This window comes from Macrotis lagotis, chromosome 1 (assembly GCF_037893015.1).
Source record: "Macrotis lagotis isolate mMagLag1 chromosome 1, bilby.v1.9.chrom.fasta, whole genome shotgun sequence".
Classification (NCBI taxonomy): domain Eukaryota; kingdom Metazoa; phylum Chordata; class Mammalia; order Peramelemorphia; family Peramelidae; genus Macrotis; species Macrotis lagotis.
Window position 1 is genome coordinate 788731791 of NC_133658.1, and position 16954 is coordinate 788748744.

General features: G+C 38.3%; 1 pseudogene; it reads left to right on the forward strand.

Moving 5' to 3' along the window:
• Positions 1-7196: 7196 nt before the first annotated feature.
• LOC141507046 (zona pellucida sperm-binding protein 3 pseudogene) lies at positions 7197-16111 on the forward strand (annotated as a pseudogene).
• The last annotated feature ends 843 nt before the right edge of the window (positions 16112-16954 follow it).

Below are 16954 nucleotides of genomic sequence, written 5' to 3' on the forward strand. Positions count from 1 at the left end.
ACCACAAGAAAAGGAGCATGTTGGAGAATTATATAGTCACAGAATTATACACTCTCAGAATTATAAAGGATTTCAAAAATCATTCCACTCCAACCCTTACCTATATCAGAATCTACTTTATAGCATCCTTGACAAGTGGTCAGGTAGCCCAGAGAATCATATCTAGAGAGGGTGAACTTACTTCCTCTTGAGGAAGCCTATTCCTCTTGAAAATAGCTCTGAGAATTTAAAAGTTCCAATTCAGGTAGTTATGTGGCATAGTGGATATGGAATCAGGAAATTCTGAGTTCAAATTCTGCCTTACAAGTTGTACGACATGAGGCAAGCCACTAAATTTCTTTCAGTCTCAATTTTCTCATGTAAAAATGAATAAATATAATAGTAGCACATACTTCAGTTGTGAGGATGAACTGAGAAAATGTGTAATGTATAAAATAATATACTGTATAAAACATTATTTTATCATGAACTTTTACAGTCTAGATTTCTTCTCAATAATATTTTAAATGCCAAAAATACATAGGATTATAAAGGAAATCAATCTCATTGAAATACAATTATCTATCTATATCTATTTGTCTATCTATCTATATTAAAGCCATGTTCATGGTGCCCTGTTGAGCCCCTGTTCGGGTGCAAATATGTTGAGTCCCTTTACTGGATGTCATATGTTGAGTCCCTTTTTGGACTTCCTTATCTTTCCCCAGGTGAGCATTGGAGGCAAGGATGACAAGTCCTTCCTTTACTCCAAGGTCTCCATTTATTGAGCCAAATACCAGTGCTTAAACATCCTTCCCAGTCTCTTAATCCACTCCCATTCCCATGGCACTTAGTAAAATAAGGCTCTGGTGCTCAAGGACACCAGGTGAAGATAATTTACAGTGTTCTCACACGTATGCACACTCAACAGTCCCTAACATATCCCCCTTCTTGTCTTTTTTTGGAAACAAAATCATTACATAATGAATGCCACATAAACTGTAAACAAAAGTTCAAAATAGCATAAACAAATATCAATTGAACACTATTCCCAAATTCCTTAAAATACATATTATCCCCAATTTACAAACAAAGATTATAAAGTTTTTTTCTTTTGTCAAAAAAAACATTTCAAAGCAATCAAATTCAAAATCCAAACTAAAAGGAGTAACTTTTAACTTTACCTAACTATTTCAGAGTTTAGACACTAACACAAACACAGAAAACAATTCTCTTTTATCACATTATCAAGGTGAGACTGATACCCTGGCCAGTACCAGATCTCAGAATAAAGAAACATTCTCCCACCACTCCAGGCCAGTAGAGAGAGATGTAAAATGCCCTATAGATGTTCAAATACACACATGCACACATAACCAATCAAGGCTGGTCAACAGAAATATAAGCCATAGGCACAGAATTCATTTGAAAGACAAAATCCAAATTTCCCAATCCCAGAAAAAAAAATCTTCTTCCCCTTTTTTCTTAACTAATTAACCACAAAGCTTTCCAATCAATAACCTATTGAAAAAGATAGTCGTTGTCCAACCCCCCTCTCCTCCCCAAACCAGGAAGAAGGCATAGGGTTCCCTTGATTTCTAACATGTTTTTTGAGACACGGGTTTGAATTTTGTAGTTCCAAAAGGAAAGCTTTCCCTTCTCCCCCTTCCCTCTGCAGAGGGTGGGAAAGGCAGAGAATGAGAAGGAGCATTTGAAATTACCTAAGATATTGACAGTACAATCTGGAGTTGTTGCACCCCGTGAACATCAGTCAACACTATTATGGAGAGTGAAATACGTTGTTGGCGTCAAGGTCCACATCAGAGTCTTTATTAGGGTCCGAGTAAGTGATGAAAAGTCTCTGCTGCTGGTTGCAGGTCCAGGGGCCTGGGCCTTGCCCAGTGTACACAGCACAGTCAGGAAGGCAGCCACAGCCAAATAGAATAGCAAGCAGGGTCTCCGCATCCTGTTCATGGTCCTTGCACTCAGGGGCAGATTGCTGCTTGAGGAAGAAGCTCTGTCCCCTGGGATACTCTACTTCTCTCTGACTCCTCAATGTTGAATTCCATTTGTCTTTTCACTTTCACTTTACACCTCCTTGATTAAAATTAGCCCCTAGGAACAAATCAACCTGTTACTTTCTCCAGAGTCCTCTGCTCTGTGATGTTACCTAGTTCTCTTGCTTGTATCTGCTGTGTCCTTATTCAGGACTTTACTCAGATAACTCCACCTTCTTGTCCCTGTTCCAGCATCATTATGTTGAATCCCTTTTCTGGACTCCTCAATCTCTCCCAGGTGAAAGTTGTAGGGGTGGGAGACAAGGAAGACAAGTTTCTCCCTATACACCAAGGTCTCCATTTATTGAACCAAATAGCAGGGCTTATATATCCTTCCCAGTCCCTTTATCTACTCCCACTCCTGAGGCACTTAGTAAAATAAGGCTTTGGTGCTCAAGGACAGCAGGTGAAGATAATTTACAATGTACACACACACACACACACACACACACACACACACACACCCCAGTCCCTAACAGTGACCAGGTTAGGGACCCCAAATAATTGTTAGCAAATTTATCCTTAAATCACATGGATCTCAATCTCTACCTTTTAGGTTCAGGAACTTGGACAGGTAGTTTGGGTCCTATACAGCCAACACAAATATAATAAATGTTTAGTAAGCACTTTATGTAGAGTGCTGTGCTAGAGAGACAGAAAATGTATGTGTGTGTGTGTGTGTGTGTGTGTGTGTGTGTGTGTGTGTCTGTGTGTGTGTGTGTGTGTGTGAGAGAGAGAGAGAGAGAGAGAGAGAGAGAGAGGGAGAGAGAGAGAGAAGCTAAAAGAATAAAGACAGTGACTATGTAGCTAGAGAAGAGGGGAGAGAAGTCAGGCAAAGGTCATGTCAAAATATTTTGGAGATACCCTATTTCCCAGAGCCAAGGTCTAGAAAGTAGGTTCTACCTTGAGTTTAGCAGAAAAATAATTCTTTGGGCACTCTGGTCTGGATGATATCAAGCTCCTGCAAAGTGTACCACTTGGACTAGCATCAGGTATTCCCTTAGGATTTAAGCTCCTCCTATTTCTAAGGATCATCTATCACATGTTCACAATTCCTATTCCTTGTAGTTGCCAGGTACTATATACTCCTGTTCCCATTACAGAACTTTGGTTCTGTACACTACAGAGTAATCATGACTCCCCAAACCAAGACAATGACTGTCCCAAGAAATGCCAACCATGAAAACTATCACAAAAATGATTGTGCTGTGGTCTAACCTCTTTCATGTATATGTCAGCATTATCAAGACCTTTTTCTTAGGAGAGGAAGGCTTCCATTTGTAAACATCATTTTCCTCCCTTTGAAATTACTTAAACTTCTATTTATGCCCTGACTCTCCTGTCTCTAGTCTATTCTGTTTTTGGCACTGGCCCCACAGGTTAGATGCCAGTTCCAGTCTAGTTGAAAGTCACCATCTCTTTGGGCTTCCCCACCCAGCCAGCATCTGTGGTTTGCATGGATCATTGAAGAATATCATGGGGCTTGAGTAGCCTTACTGAACTGCTTTGTATTTTTGCTAATGGGGCTTGCATATTATCTGTCAATACCAGAGGATGAAAGGAATTAAAGAGAATTTTCTGACCATAATTCAGATAAGAGTCAGACTGCAAGACTCAAATTGTGCCAGAGGAGATAGTGTTAATAAATAGAGACTTAAAGGCCCAAGGGTTTTATTAGGTATCTGGCTAGGTATTGCTGGTTGGCTATACACCATAAATTTCTAAGGGTATCTCCTATATGACAAGCTCACACACCCTACTCCTATTGAGAAAAAAATTGTATTGCTCCTGAAAACCAATTATTAGCACAGGAGAAAAGTAACAGAAATGATCCTGCAGAGTCCAGCCATGAAGTTGTTCAGCAGACGGCAGCAGTGAAGATGCTTAGCAGAGAACAAAATGCAGTGGGACAAAGACCAGAGTCAGTGTCCAGAGCTCTGACTTGATGATATCACCAGAGTGTATGGTTGCCTTGGAGAATTGGAGATATAAACCCTGCCTACCCTCCCCTATGTGTGTGTACTCTGATCACTTGGGTCCCTTTCTTATGTGTCTTTTCATACATGAGCCCCTCAATGTGTGTCATATGCTTCCCTACCCCAAGAATGGTGGGATAATCGATGGGAGAGTGTACCAGGGAATTGTGAGGGATATTCTCACTTCTTCATGCTGTGGAATAAGATCATTTGCTTTGAAATAGTTTGTGTTTGTTTGTTCTAGTAAATGATCCTTAGGGCTCATGAGCTATAGTTTTATAGGGGATGCTGCTCCACAAAGTTCCTTGTATCTTGGGTAGTTTTCTATTGGCCCATGTGTAAGGAGAGCTCTGGAATCAATATTGTCAAGTAGGGGGGATTAGACACTATTATGGATAACTATAACACACCCTGCTATGTGGTGTTTTGCACCTCACTGATTGCATTGCCCAAGTTCTATGTGGAGTATGAGGAGGAATGCTTTTATTGAGCAGGGGATTGTTCTGGAAAATAGAAGGGTAGATCCTATGTATAAATTGAGATTGCAGCCAATATGATTTAATTTCAGGGTTTTCCAAAAGGCCTGCCCACCTCCGACCTCTAATTTCCTGCCATGGAATAAACTTGTCATGAGTAAGAGCTTTACCAGGAATCGGGGCAGCCTAGCTTCCATTGCAGACTTCACCTTTTGAGGAGTCTCTGAGGCAGGCCATTATCCTTTTAGTTTGCTTTGAGCTCATTTTGTGGTTGCTCCATCAAAGGAGGTCAAAGGAATCCAGCAGCTGTTTGCAAGTGTCAATCAAGGAGTACTGATGAGATTAGTACCCCAGAGGTGGGAGGGCAGAGGGGGAAGAGTCTGAAGAGGAGATAGAGGAGACTGAAGACAAGAGACAGATTTTTTTGTAGGATCTAAAAATAGTATTTTTAAGTGCTTTTTTTTCTTTCTCTTGCATAGTCTGTTGTTGACTCTGATGGAACTAGGCTCCCCCAGGAGATGCTTCAGGATGGAAAACAAGAGAGCTTTCTCTAGTACTTCAACTGTGTAAATAACAGGAACAGGGAATACAAATGTCACACCAGCTCTTACTGATTAAAGCTCTCCAGAGTTAAATAGATTTTGTACTTGGCCAGGTAAGAATTTTCTCTGGGCTGATATGCAGCTTCATTCAATTCAATTCTATTGAAAAGGCATTTATGGGACATTATGCAGGGTTCTGGGGATATAAAGAGAAAAACCTAAATAGTAGCTGACTTCAAGGAACTTAATTTCAGGTAGGGGTGGGGAACAGTATATTCTTGGATACAAAATGGAGAGTAATTTCAAGAATGATTAAAGAATTAATAATAATTAATAATGTCTAAGTGATTTAGGAGAAGTCTCACGTAATGAAGGAGATAGCATTTATCTAGAGCCTAAGAGACAGGTGAGGAAGGAGAACATTCTGGCCGAGGTCAGCCTATGTATACAAAGGTAGAAGATGTATTAGTGTATAAAGGAACATGAGTAGAACAATTTGATGTCAATGTTGTTGTTATTATTTGTCCTTCATTCTTGAAGGGGACCAATGATATCAGGAGGATGGTGTCTTAACTTGCAAGTGAATAGGATTTAAGTGAGGCAGAGCTGTGCAAAATCATCAACCTCACTTTTCTCCTCCAAAGTCATCAGAGTCCATTGGCAAGACATGAATCAGGCTGGCTGCAGATTGCTCAGTATAGTGGGTGACCTTGGCCTTTTAATGTTAAGGTCTTTCCTAGGCCTCAGTTTGACTGAGGCAATGCCTATTCAGTGATTTAAGGCTTATGTAAGGAATGAAGCAAAGAACGGTTTCTTTTATTTAGTCAAAAAAAAAATCAGTCTGGGAGGGGAATACTTTCATAATTTCTGACCACACCAGACACAATTGTTATACACACCCATTCTGAGCCATTAAAATTCAAACAATGACTAAGTGAAGTTTGGACTGGGATGTTTTGTTGGCCAATCATTGAGAACCAGAGTGTTTTGGGTTTAAGCTTGTATTTCAAGAAATCATAAATGATGCCAGCCTGGAAAGATAGTTTGAAACTAGATTGATCTTTAAATGCTAGAGAGGAGTTTATATTTTATCCTCAAGATATTTGGGAGCCAATGAAGTTCATTGAGCAGGGGAATGAGATGAAAATATGCCTAGCTCAGAAACACTGGATTGAAAAGCACAGGCTTTAGAGGTCATTTCATTCAATATGTCCCTGAGCAGAAATCCTCTGTATACAAACCCAGAAAAGTGGTTATTTCTAACCCTTTTCCCCAGTTTTGTGTGGTCATTGCCTTAATGGCCTCCACCTATGGTTTAGAAGTAAGATCTTAGAGAATAAAACTTAAAATGTTTAAACTTTATTTTCTATCATTTTATTTGAACTCAATATTTTAATATTTTTACAGTTTTAAGGTACACAGTTTATAGCTACTATTTTGCAGGATTAAGAATCTGACTTATCTGTCACTCCTGTAATTCCTCCACCCTTTGGACATCTCTGATTGTTAGGAAGTTTTCTCTGTCCTCTGGGTACCAATTTTCTTTAGTTCTCTCCTGCTCCTCCTTCACTTTGAGTTATCTGTCCAGATATCATAAACTGATAGAATTCAAGAGTTGAAAGGAGTATCAGGGGTAGCTAAGGTAGCACAGTCGATAGAGCATGGGCCCTGGAGGCAGAAGGAGTTCAAATCTAGCCTCAGATACTTTTTAGTTGTGTGACCCTGGACAAATTATTTAACCTTAGACAACAAAAAAAATTCTTAGATCAAACTCCAATAGAAACAGGGATTGCTAATCTATACTGTGAACCACATGTTGACTTTGGGTGTCTCATTTAACTACATGTAACCCCTGTCTCAAGCCCTATTGGCATGGGATTCTCTCTTATTAGTGGAGAGGAAGGCCCTACTCTGACTGAAGGGCAGAGAGAAGGGTTGGTGAGAGGCAAGAGAGCTTAAACTTTCACTAGTTCCCTTCAAGTTCCCTTTTTTTGGGAGAATGGAGTGGGACAGAAATACTTCAAGTTTTGAGGCTTCTCTATAACACTGAGTTGCTTTGGGTACACCTGGTTTAGATGGAAAATATCTACCCCCACCCACCCGACCATTTAGCTTGCTAGAGAGAGAGACTCTGGCAAGATATGGGAGGAGCTGGCAGTCTCCACCATGACCCAATCCCCAGCTTATTACTCTATAGACTTCAGGAAGTTTCCCTTCAGGTAAGATCTACGATTCCTTCTCTTGATTGAGCTGAGTTGTATGTTCCAATATTTCAATTCCTTTACTCTGCTTTCTGATATGTTTTCTTGTGTGTATAACTTCTTTGATTTTTATTTTGCTATAATTTTTATAAGTGAGTTTTGCTATTCTCTATGTGTATTCAACATGGAACTGATATTAGGTGGGATGTAGAACTGAGAATCCCTCTGCCTCACAAAGTGACAAAACAATCAAAAGTGAGATGGATCATATCCCCGGATGAACAATATCTAAGGGAGCAGATACATATACTTTAGCCTCTTTCTCTGTGAGGAGAACAGTAGCCTCTGACCCCAAGCTCCTTTTTCCCCTCTTGGCAGAAATGGAAGTCTCCCTTGGAGAAGAGTGGGAGAGAAAAGTCTAGAGAGGTCTATTCTGCTGCACTTCTGGATACACAATGATTTAAGAAAAGCACATTAAGACACATGAAGCCTCACTATACATATAGGGTTGGCACCTTTTTTTGTTGTTGTTAAGTTGTTTTAGTCATGTCTGCATCTTTGGGACCTCACTTTTCCATATATATATATATATATATATATATATATATAGCCACACAGCTAGATAATTATTAAATATCTGAGGTTGGATTTGAACCCAGGCCTCTCTAAATCCAGGGCCAGTGCCAATATAGTTTATTGCATTTTTATTTAATATTTCCCAATTATATTTCAATCAACTTTGGCACTGTACCACACCTCTGTTTCAGGCTACCTAGCTAATACATAAGAATCACAAAAGACAAATGGTTATCTAATTCACAATTGAAAATATCCATAGAGGGGGATCACACTTCCTCTTGAGGAAGTCCATTTCACTTTTGGTCATCTCTAATTAGAAAATTTTCCTTCAGTAGATAGAGTAGGTAGGTCGGGAGTCAGGAAAATTTGATTTCAAATCTGACCTCAATTATTTACTAGCTGTGTGATCTTAGGTAAGTCATTTAAGCTCTGTTTGCCCTAATTTCCTCAATTGTAAAATGAAAATAATAACACTTACCTTGCACAGTTGTTGTGAGGGTCAAAAAAGATAATATTTATAAAGTACTTAGCATAGTACCTGGCCTATACCAATTAAATGATCATTTCCTTCCTCTTCCATTCCTCCCCTTATAAGAAGACTTAATCTGCTTCTCTGTAACTTCCATTCACTATTCGTAGTTTTTGCTCACTGAAGAAAAGTCTAATTCCTCTCAGAGATAGCCAAACTTCAAATATTTGAAAGCCACTTTCATTTTCTAAAATTCATTCAACCAGTCCTTATATGGAGTGATCCCTCATTTATTTACCAGCTTGCTTTCCTCTCCCCTTCTAATTTCTGAATTTGCCTCAGTTTATTCTTGTTCTAATTAAATATAATGCTCCAGATGTTCAATATGAACAGAGTTCAGTGGGTCTATTGTGGCCATCATTCTAGACACTATTCCTTTCTTAAATCAGTCTAAGGGTGCATTAGCTATAACTTTTTTGACCATCATATCATACTGTTGACAAATTTGAGGATGCAGTTCATTTAAAACCAGATTTTTTCATATCAATATCTGCCTGATCATTACATAGCTTTATTTCTAGGGAATGGACTGGATTCATTTTGGGATTTAATTCTAAACTTCTCATTAAACATCATGAGTGCAGAACTTAACTTAGAATGGTCTGAGTGACCAAAACAATGTTCAACAAGTCTTGGAATTGTTAATGAATCTTAATGAATTGGATTGAAAAGAGCAGTTATTTCACTACTTCAATGGAGCTATTCATCAATGTGGCACTTCTTTCCTCTGATACAAATCACAACTCATTTACAGCTTCTCATCTGGTACCACTTTTGTCCATATGCCTCCATAAAGGAAGTTTCTCAGTGCATTAAAGGAATCCTACCAGTTTGTTTAATATTAGTTGAATTGTTCATTTGTCTCATTAAAAAAAACCACATTTGTTGATACTTTTTTTTCATGTAACTTTTATTTATGAACACATAGTCTCCATTCCTATCCCAGTGTTTCAAGTCTAAATAATAAATAAAAAAGAAAGAGGGAAAAAACTCATGAAAACCAAGTCGTGACTAAGAATTTATGTGAGCATTTCACACATACACACATGTACACACACATATTTTGCAAAGAGGTGATGGACGTACATTTTAAAATAGTTTAAAATAAGCATTGTACATGAATATTTCAATATTCAAAGAATAAAAAAGAAAATTGCTTATAATTTTAAAAGTATATCTTAAATCTAATAATAAGATTGTTCTGTTTGTGACTCCTCTGATATTGTTTTTGTTTTCTTCTGTTATTTTTAATGTTTTGTTGGTGCCCTATTTTTCCTATTTTGAGTCTAGATCACTAAGCACTACTTTCCCCACATCCATAACCCATGAAAAACCCTCCCTGATAAGAGGTGGATTTTTATCAACCCTTTTTAGGGGTCAAGCTTGGTCTTTATATTAATATTCAGTTTCTTCGTGGTTGTTATTCTTTCCATTTACATTGTTGTAGTCACCATATATCTTGTTTCCTGGTTCTGCTTACTTCACTCTACATAGATTCACAAGTCTTTCCATTCTTCCTTGAGTTCTTCATATTCATATATATATGAAATTTCCAATTTAGAAATTTTTTTTGTCTCTGAGGATCCCAACCCATCTCCAACTCAGAAGATAAATCCTAGAGAGTTGCCTTATCTGCGTTGACACCAAATGACACTGGTAGGGATTTCCTTGTGTCATTTGCTATATCCAAAGTCTTCCTGATACTAAGTCCAATTGACAACTGGACCCAACAAGTTGCTTAAAGATAGATGTATATTGTAATTGGGCATCTAGGTTTTGCAGAGGGCCTTAAGAAAGAGGAGGACAGAGGTTCGAATCTAGCCTCAGACACTTATGAGCTGTGTGACCTTAGGCAATGCCTCACATCCAGGGCCATCTCTAGTTGTCCTGATTCATATCTGGTCACTGGATCCAGATGAATCAGAAGAAGAAAGTGAGGCTGATGACTTAGCACAGCACCTCCTCACTCAAATCCAGTTCATGTTCTTGACATTACCTCCCTTGATGACATGATTTTCTTCGAAGTATGAAGAACCAAAACAACAACCACAACAAAATTATAATGGTGTTCTTGATTCCCAGCCATATAGTATCACTAGAAGAGTATTACTTTTTTAAGTGCTTTCATAGTAGGAAGCAATTTGGGATCCATGAAAATACTTTACAATTTCCCAATTAATTCTTATATCAACATATTTAGCACTAATCTGTCTCATATCACCAACTGCCTATTGGACATTTTGAACTATATGTCCCATAGGCCTATCAAATGATAAATCAGAACAGAATTCATAATTTTTTTCCTACAAAGTTTTTGTCAGGTCTTTCACCTCTAACAGTACCAGCTCACCATTTCAGTTCTTCTATCTTCAATTCTTTCTTCTCTCTACTCACTCCCCACTCAACATTCAAGCAGTTATCATTTCTTATAAATTCTACCTCCATCATATCTTTCATTCTATAGATTTTTATTGACAGTTTTTTTACATTATCCCCTTTCTCTGAGTTATTCCTAATGCCAAAGAATTTTTTAAAAAAAGAAAAGGTAGAATAAGAGAAAAAATTCAGTAAAACAGATCAACTCATTATATCATCATTTGACATAATATGCAGTCAGTGTTCCATTCTTGTGCAGCAGTGTTCCATTCTTGTGCACTCTGATCTCTACTGAGGATCCAAATCTCTTTCATATTATTTTCCTTGTCTCCACTTCCATGACCCTTACTACCCCCACTTACTAATTATAATACTGTGTTAAAGGAGTTTCCTGTTTGCAGTTGATCCCCTTTGACCACATCACTCTCATTCTCAGGATACTCTAGTGGTTCCCATTTATCACTAGAATAAAATGCAACTTTTTCTAATTGGCTGAAAAATCCCTTAAAATGTGACTGCAGCCTACCTTCCCAGTTTAATGCTATAGCACTCTCCTTTACCCTGAATTCCATCCAAGCTTTCTGACTTATTGCTTGTTCCTTACAGATAGCATTCCATTTTCTGATAGTGCATTTTCATGGACTCCCTCCAAAACCTGGAATGCACTTTGCTCTAAGAAGCCTTAGCATGCATAGTGGCCACACTCTGATAAAACCATCTCAGCACTTCTCAGCCTGGCCAATATGACCAGAAAGGATAATGATCATTGTTGGAAGGGTTGTGGGAAATCTGGGACACTATTACACTGTTGGTGGAGCTGTGAACTCATCCAACCTTTCTGGAGAGAAATTTGGAACTTATATCCAAAGGGCAACAAAAATGAGCATACCCTTTGATCCAGAAATACCACTACTGGGTCTATACCCTGAAGAGATGATGAAAAAGGGTAAAAACATTACTTGTACAAAAATATTCATAGCAGCCCTGTTTGTGGTAGCAAAGAATTGGAAATCAAGTAAATGTCCTTCAATTGGGGAATAGCTTAGCAAACTGTGGTATATGTATGCCATGAAACACTAATGTTCTATTAGAAACAAGGAGGGATGGGAATTCAGGGAAGCCTGGAGGGATTTGCATGAACTGATGATGCTGAGTGAGATGAGCAGAACCAGACACTGTACACCCTAACAGCAACATGGGGGTGATATTCAACCTTGATGGACTTGCTCGTTCCATCAGTGCAACAACCAGGGGACAATTTGGGACTGTCTGCAATGCAGAATACTATCTGTATCCAGATAAAGAGCCATGGAGTTTGAACAAATTTCTTTAATTTAGAAAAAAAAAGATATCTTATTGTCTGATCTTGTTATCTCTTATAATTTTTGTTTCTTCCTTTAGGATGTGATTTCTCTCTCATCACATTCAATTTGGATCAATGTACAATATGGAAACAAAATAAAGACTGACAGATTGTTTTCCATGGGGGGTGAGGTGGGGGGGAGGGAAGTAAGATTGGGAGAAAAATTGTAAAACTCAACACTCAAAACCTTTAAAAAATAAAATAAATTATACTTAGCAAAAAACCCCAACAAAACATCTCAGCAGACCCCAAAGTATTGAAGGTGACTGACAGGCTTTAAACCCATTGATGATCCAGGGAGATGACTACCCAAAGCATCTGAAGACTTTGCTGGGCAGAATGACTGGATGAGGGTAACTTGTTTCAATGACTGAGCTTAGTCAGGCATTGAAAACTTCAAGGTCATCTACTGCATCCTGGATCATTATCGGTCATTCTGCTTTCTGTCTTCCCATTGGACTTTGATGAAACTAGAAGAGGGAGAGAGAGAGAGAGAGAGAGAGAGAGAGAGAGGCTGACACTTTGTGCAACTCTGCCTCATTTAAATCCAATTCATTGTGCAAGTCATCACCTTGTCCTCATTGGGCTTCTCTGAAAAAAGGACAAATAACAACAACAGCCTCCCATTTGAGACATCTCCTAATTCTTCCACACATTGCTTGGCATTTTTACATTGAAGATGTTTGCATTTATTGGTGTGTATGATTGTTATTTCTCTGGATATAATGTAAGTTTCTTGAGAATTGTGACTATTTTATTTGTTTGGGTCTTTGTATCTCCAGTGCCTGAGAAGAAGCATTACATCATGGGGAGAGATTTGGCCCTGAAGTCAGAAAGACTTTATTTGGAACATCTGTTTTATATCTGACAGATCCTGACTGTGTGACTCTGGATAAGTCTTGGTGCTCCAAGCAGCTAAGAGTCTATGTTGCAGAGAAGGTGCTGACTTGCACTGGTAGAGGAATTTTCCTTACCTAGAATGTTTCCTATATCAGTGAAATCACTGTTATATTTCCTACCCTACCAGTAACTGACACATGGTAGTTATGAAATAAATGTTTATTTGATGTGTTGATTGAAGTAACATGTGGTTACAAAGTTGATGGGATACCCTTTACAGATTAAATAATTTGCATCATCAGTTCATATTTACCAGTTGGTGTACTGATTCTTTAGTTGCCGTGAACTCTGGAAAGCAAAGGGTTTCATTGTTACTTTTCCTAATTGAACAATGACACCTGTCAGATTATCGGGTGACTAAATGGGGGGACCAAAGTCAGGAAGATCTGAGTTAAAATTTGCCCTCAGAAACATAGCACCTTTGTGACCTTGGGCAAGACACTTAACTTCTGTTTGCTTCAGTTCCCTAATTTATAAAATGATAATAACCATTGCACTTAACCTCCCAGGGCTTCTGAGGAACAAATGTGATAATGATTCCAAAGAACTTAACAAAGTGTCTGGCACATTGTAAATGCTATAGAAATGTTAAATATTTTATTATTATTATTATCTCCATTCTGGGATATCCACTAGTAGGGTAAAGACCATAGAATAGAGTCATAAACTTGGTGAATTCTGATAAGATCAAATGGGGTTTCTTTTTTTTTTTTCTACTTCCCTAATATTCCACTTCCTACCCTTCTGAAGTCATTCCCATTTGTATTGAGGGAAGAAGTCTTTCATTGAAGATCAAAGACAGAGGAAACTCTAGTACCCTGTTTTCCCAAGGACCTTGGCATTGTCTTGTCTGATCAAACATGGCTAAATTGCTAAGCAGTCACATGCTACTATGAGGTATTTTGGGAGTAAAGCTGACACTGAAATCAGTAATAAAGTCAACAAAACTGGACCTGATTATGAGACTGGGGGAGCAAGCTGAAAAGGCAGTGAATCATAACAGTGGGTATGACATCACAACAATGGGGAAGTCATAAAAGTGAAGCTTGTCAAAATTCTAAATGTAGAGTTAGAAGGGCAGGTTAAGTGCAGTAAGGGCAAAGCATTGGGATGATCCAGAATGACTGGTAACCAAGGAAACCAAGTCAATATGGCAACCTAGAGCCATCATCTATAGTTTGTCATGTTTAATGGTATTTTATCAAAGTACCATAAATTTTTTAATGGATATCTTTTGATTTTGAGTCGCTTTAATTCTCAATCTGTTCTCCTCCCCTTCCTGACTAGAAATCCACCCTTTATGACACAGAATAAACAATAAAGAGGGGAGAAAAACAGTTTAGTAAAAATCAAACAAGTCTATTATTATATGTAATCTTTCACACCTGTAGCCCCCTACCCCTACTTCTGCAAAGAAGGAAGTTACAGTTTCATTTTTCTTTTTTAGGGTTGTTTGGTCATTAATATTACTCAGTGTCCAGTTACAATTATTGCTGTTATTTTTAAAACTTTATGTTGCTGTGGTTATTGACTGTATTGTTTGAGTGGTTCTTAACTTTAAATTGCATCAATTCATGTTTCCCATTCCTTCTTTTAACTTTCATATTCATTAGTTCTGTTCCCATTAGTTTCATTCACCATTTCTCTGTAGTAATATTCTATATTATTCACATATTGCAATTTATTTATCCATTCCTTAATCAATGCACATCTATTTTATTTGTTGTTTCTTTAGAAGCATTATAAATATTTTGATGTATACGTGGCCTTTTTATTTTCTTCTATATTTGACCCTCTTGGAGTCTGTATTTAAGATCTATGCATCAGAGAGTATAGACATTTTAAATATTTTGTTAGCATAATTCAAAATTGCTTTCCAGAGACAGCTAGTTGGTGTAACAGAGAACTGAGCCTGGAAGCAGGAAGACTTGAGTTTAAAGCCATTCTCAGACATTTAACTAGATATCTGACCCTGATCAAGTTACTTTACTGTTGTTTGTCTCAGTTTCTTTAATTGTAAGATGTGAATATTAATAATAAATAAATAAATGATAAATACCTACCTTACAGGGTTTTTGTGAGGTTCAAATGAGATTTTTGTAAATTACTTAGAATAGTGCCTTATTAAGTACATTTAATAATGCTTCTCTTCTACCCCAATTCTTCACTCTTTCTGCCTTGCCCCCCCACATTGGGGCAGAGTCGGGGACCTCAGCTTGGGTCCCAAGGACTGCAAATCTTCAGCTTTGCCAGAAGACATCCCAGTAGTCATTTTAGGGACTAATCAGGCAGAAGTTCCCATTGAATGTCACTATCCTACATGGGGCAATGTAAGTAGCTTAGCTATCCAGCCTATTTGGGGACCCTTAAAGTTCACCATAGCTTTTGAAAAGAAACTGGACTTTTCTCTCTCCCTGATGAATGATGATTGGACATCTAAGAGTACTTCAGCTGGGTTCCAACTGGTGACACAGCCCACCTTCAGACTGAAATCCACACGGCCAGCCATGTGGCCCTGAGGACTCTTCTTTGACAGTGGTATAACCACTCTGAGCCCAGATAACAAATTTGAGCTGTGTTATGGGTACCTGGCTAATAGCCTTTCTTATTCCTCTTCAGCTTTCAGAGCCCCCTAAGCCTAAGCCAGACACTCCAGTTCATAGTGTCAATGGTTCTTGGAAACTGTTCTATATCACATGCCATTTGGGGGTCACAGCTGCTGACCAAGCTCCAGACCATATAAACAAGGCCTGTTCCTTCAACAAGTCCACCAATAGTTGGTTTCCAGCAGAAGGACTACCTGACATAAGCAGATGCTGCAAACATCAAAGATTGTGAAAGCTCACACCTGTCGAGGGGGCTATTTCCTATCTCTGCTAATCCCTGGAGGAGAGTAGCTCCCTTCCAACAATGTCAAGTAAAAGAAGTGGACATTACTGTTGGATCTGGGTTCTTTGCAATGAATGTCAGTCATTACAATTCATGGGAGCCCAACCTGGATTTTGTGGAAAAGTATGCAGCCTTTAGCCTGGGCCTGTCTCTAATGGCTGTTCTGGTTTTTACCTTAGTCATCATGACTTTGGCACTCATCTTCAGGAAGCAAGTGCCTCTTCATTTGTCTGTTGACCAATAAAAAAAGACAAAAAAATTGCACCTCCACCAAGAGTGTATTAGTGGAATTAGCTTTCAAAAATCCCTCTGACAAACTGTGTTTGTATGTGTGTGAAGACATACATGTCCACAAACCTATAATTTCATTCTGCTAATTCAGACTGGCACCTTACCTACAACTTATTATTACTGAATTGTCCTTGGCACTTGAGAGTGAAACAGGGATTTGAGTGCTCAGGGTTCCATAGCTAGTATTTGTGAAAGACAAAACTTAAGCAAACATCTTTCTGAAGCCAAGGTCAGACATCTCTTCATTTTGTCAGGGTAAACTTAAAATAATAATGTAAGAATGACAATACTTTAAATGAAAAGATCTCCGATTTATTGGTGTGATTTCCTTTTGCCAGCATAACTTACAAACTCTTTATTGTAGATGATCTTTGAGACTGTTTCACTGCAATTGAAAAGCTCATCCCCCTGCCTGCCCTTAATGTGTCAAGGAGCCACCCTCAAAGCTGGTCCCCCAGAACCTAGTCATAAAAACTATACATGGGCCTCTCCTCAGAATGTTTTCAGCTTAGTTGCCACATCTTGTGCTAGTTCTCAAGAACCTAGGGTCAACTGTCATACTATGATAAAGTATTAGAGGAAGATATTAGTTGACATCTTGTTATTATCTTTTTCATTACAATATCTTGCATTTTTACATTACTTTAAGGTTTATGAAATTTCAGCATATGTCAAAACTGCCTTCTACTTCTTTAAGGGGTAAACCTAAAAGATAACTGGTCAATTAAGGATTAAATAAAACTTTACCATGTGAAGCCTGCATCTGCCAATGGAGATGAAGGATATGATTTGTTTA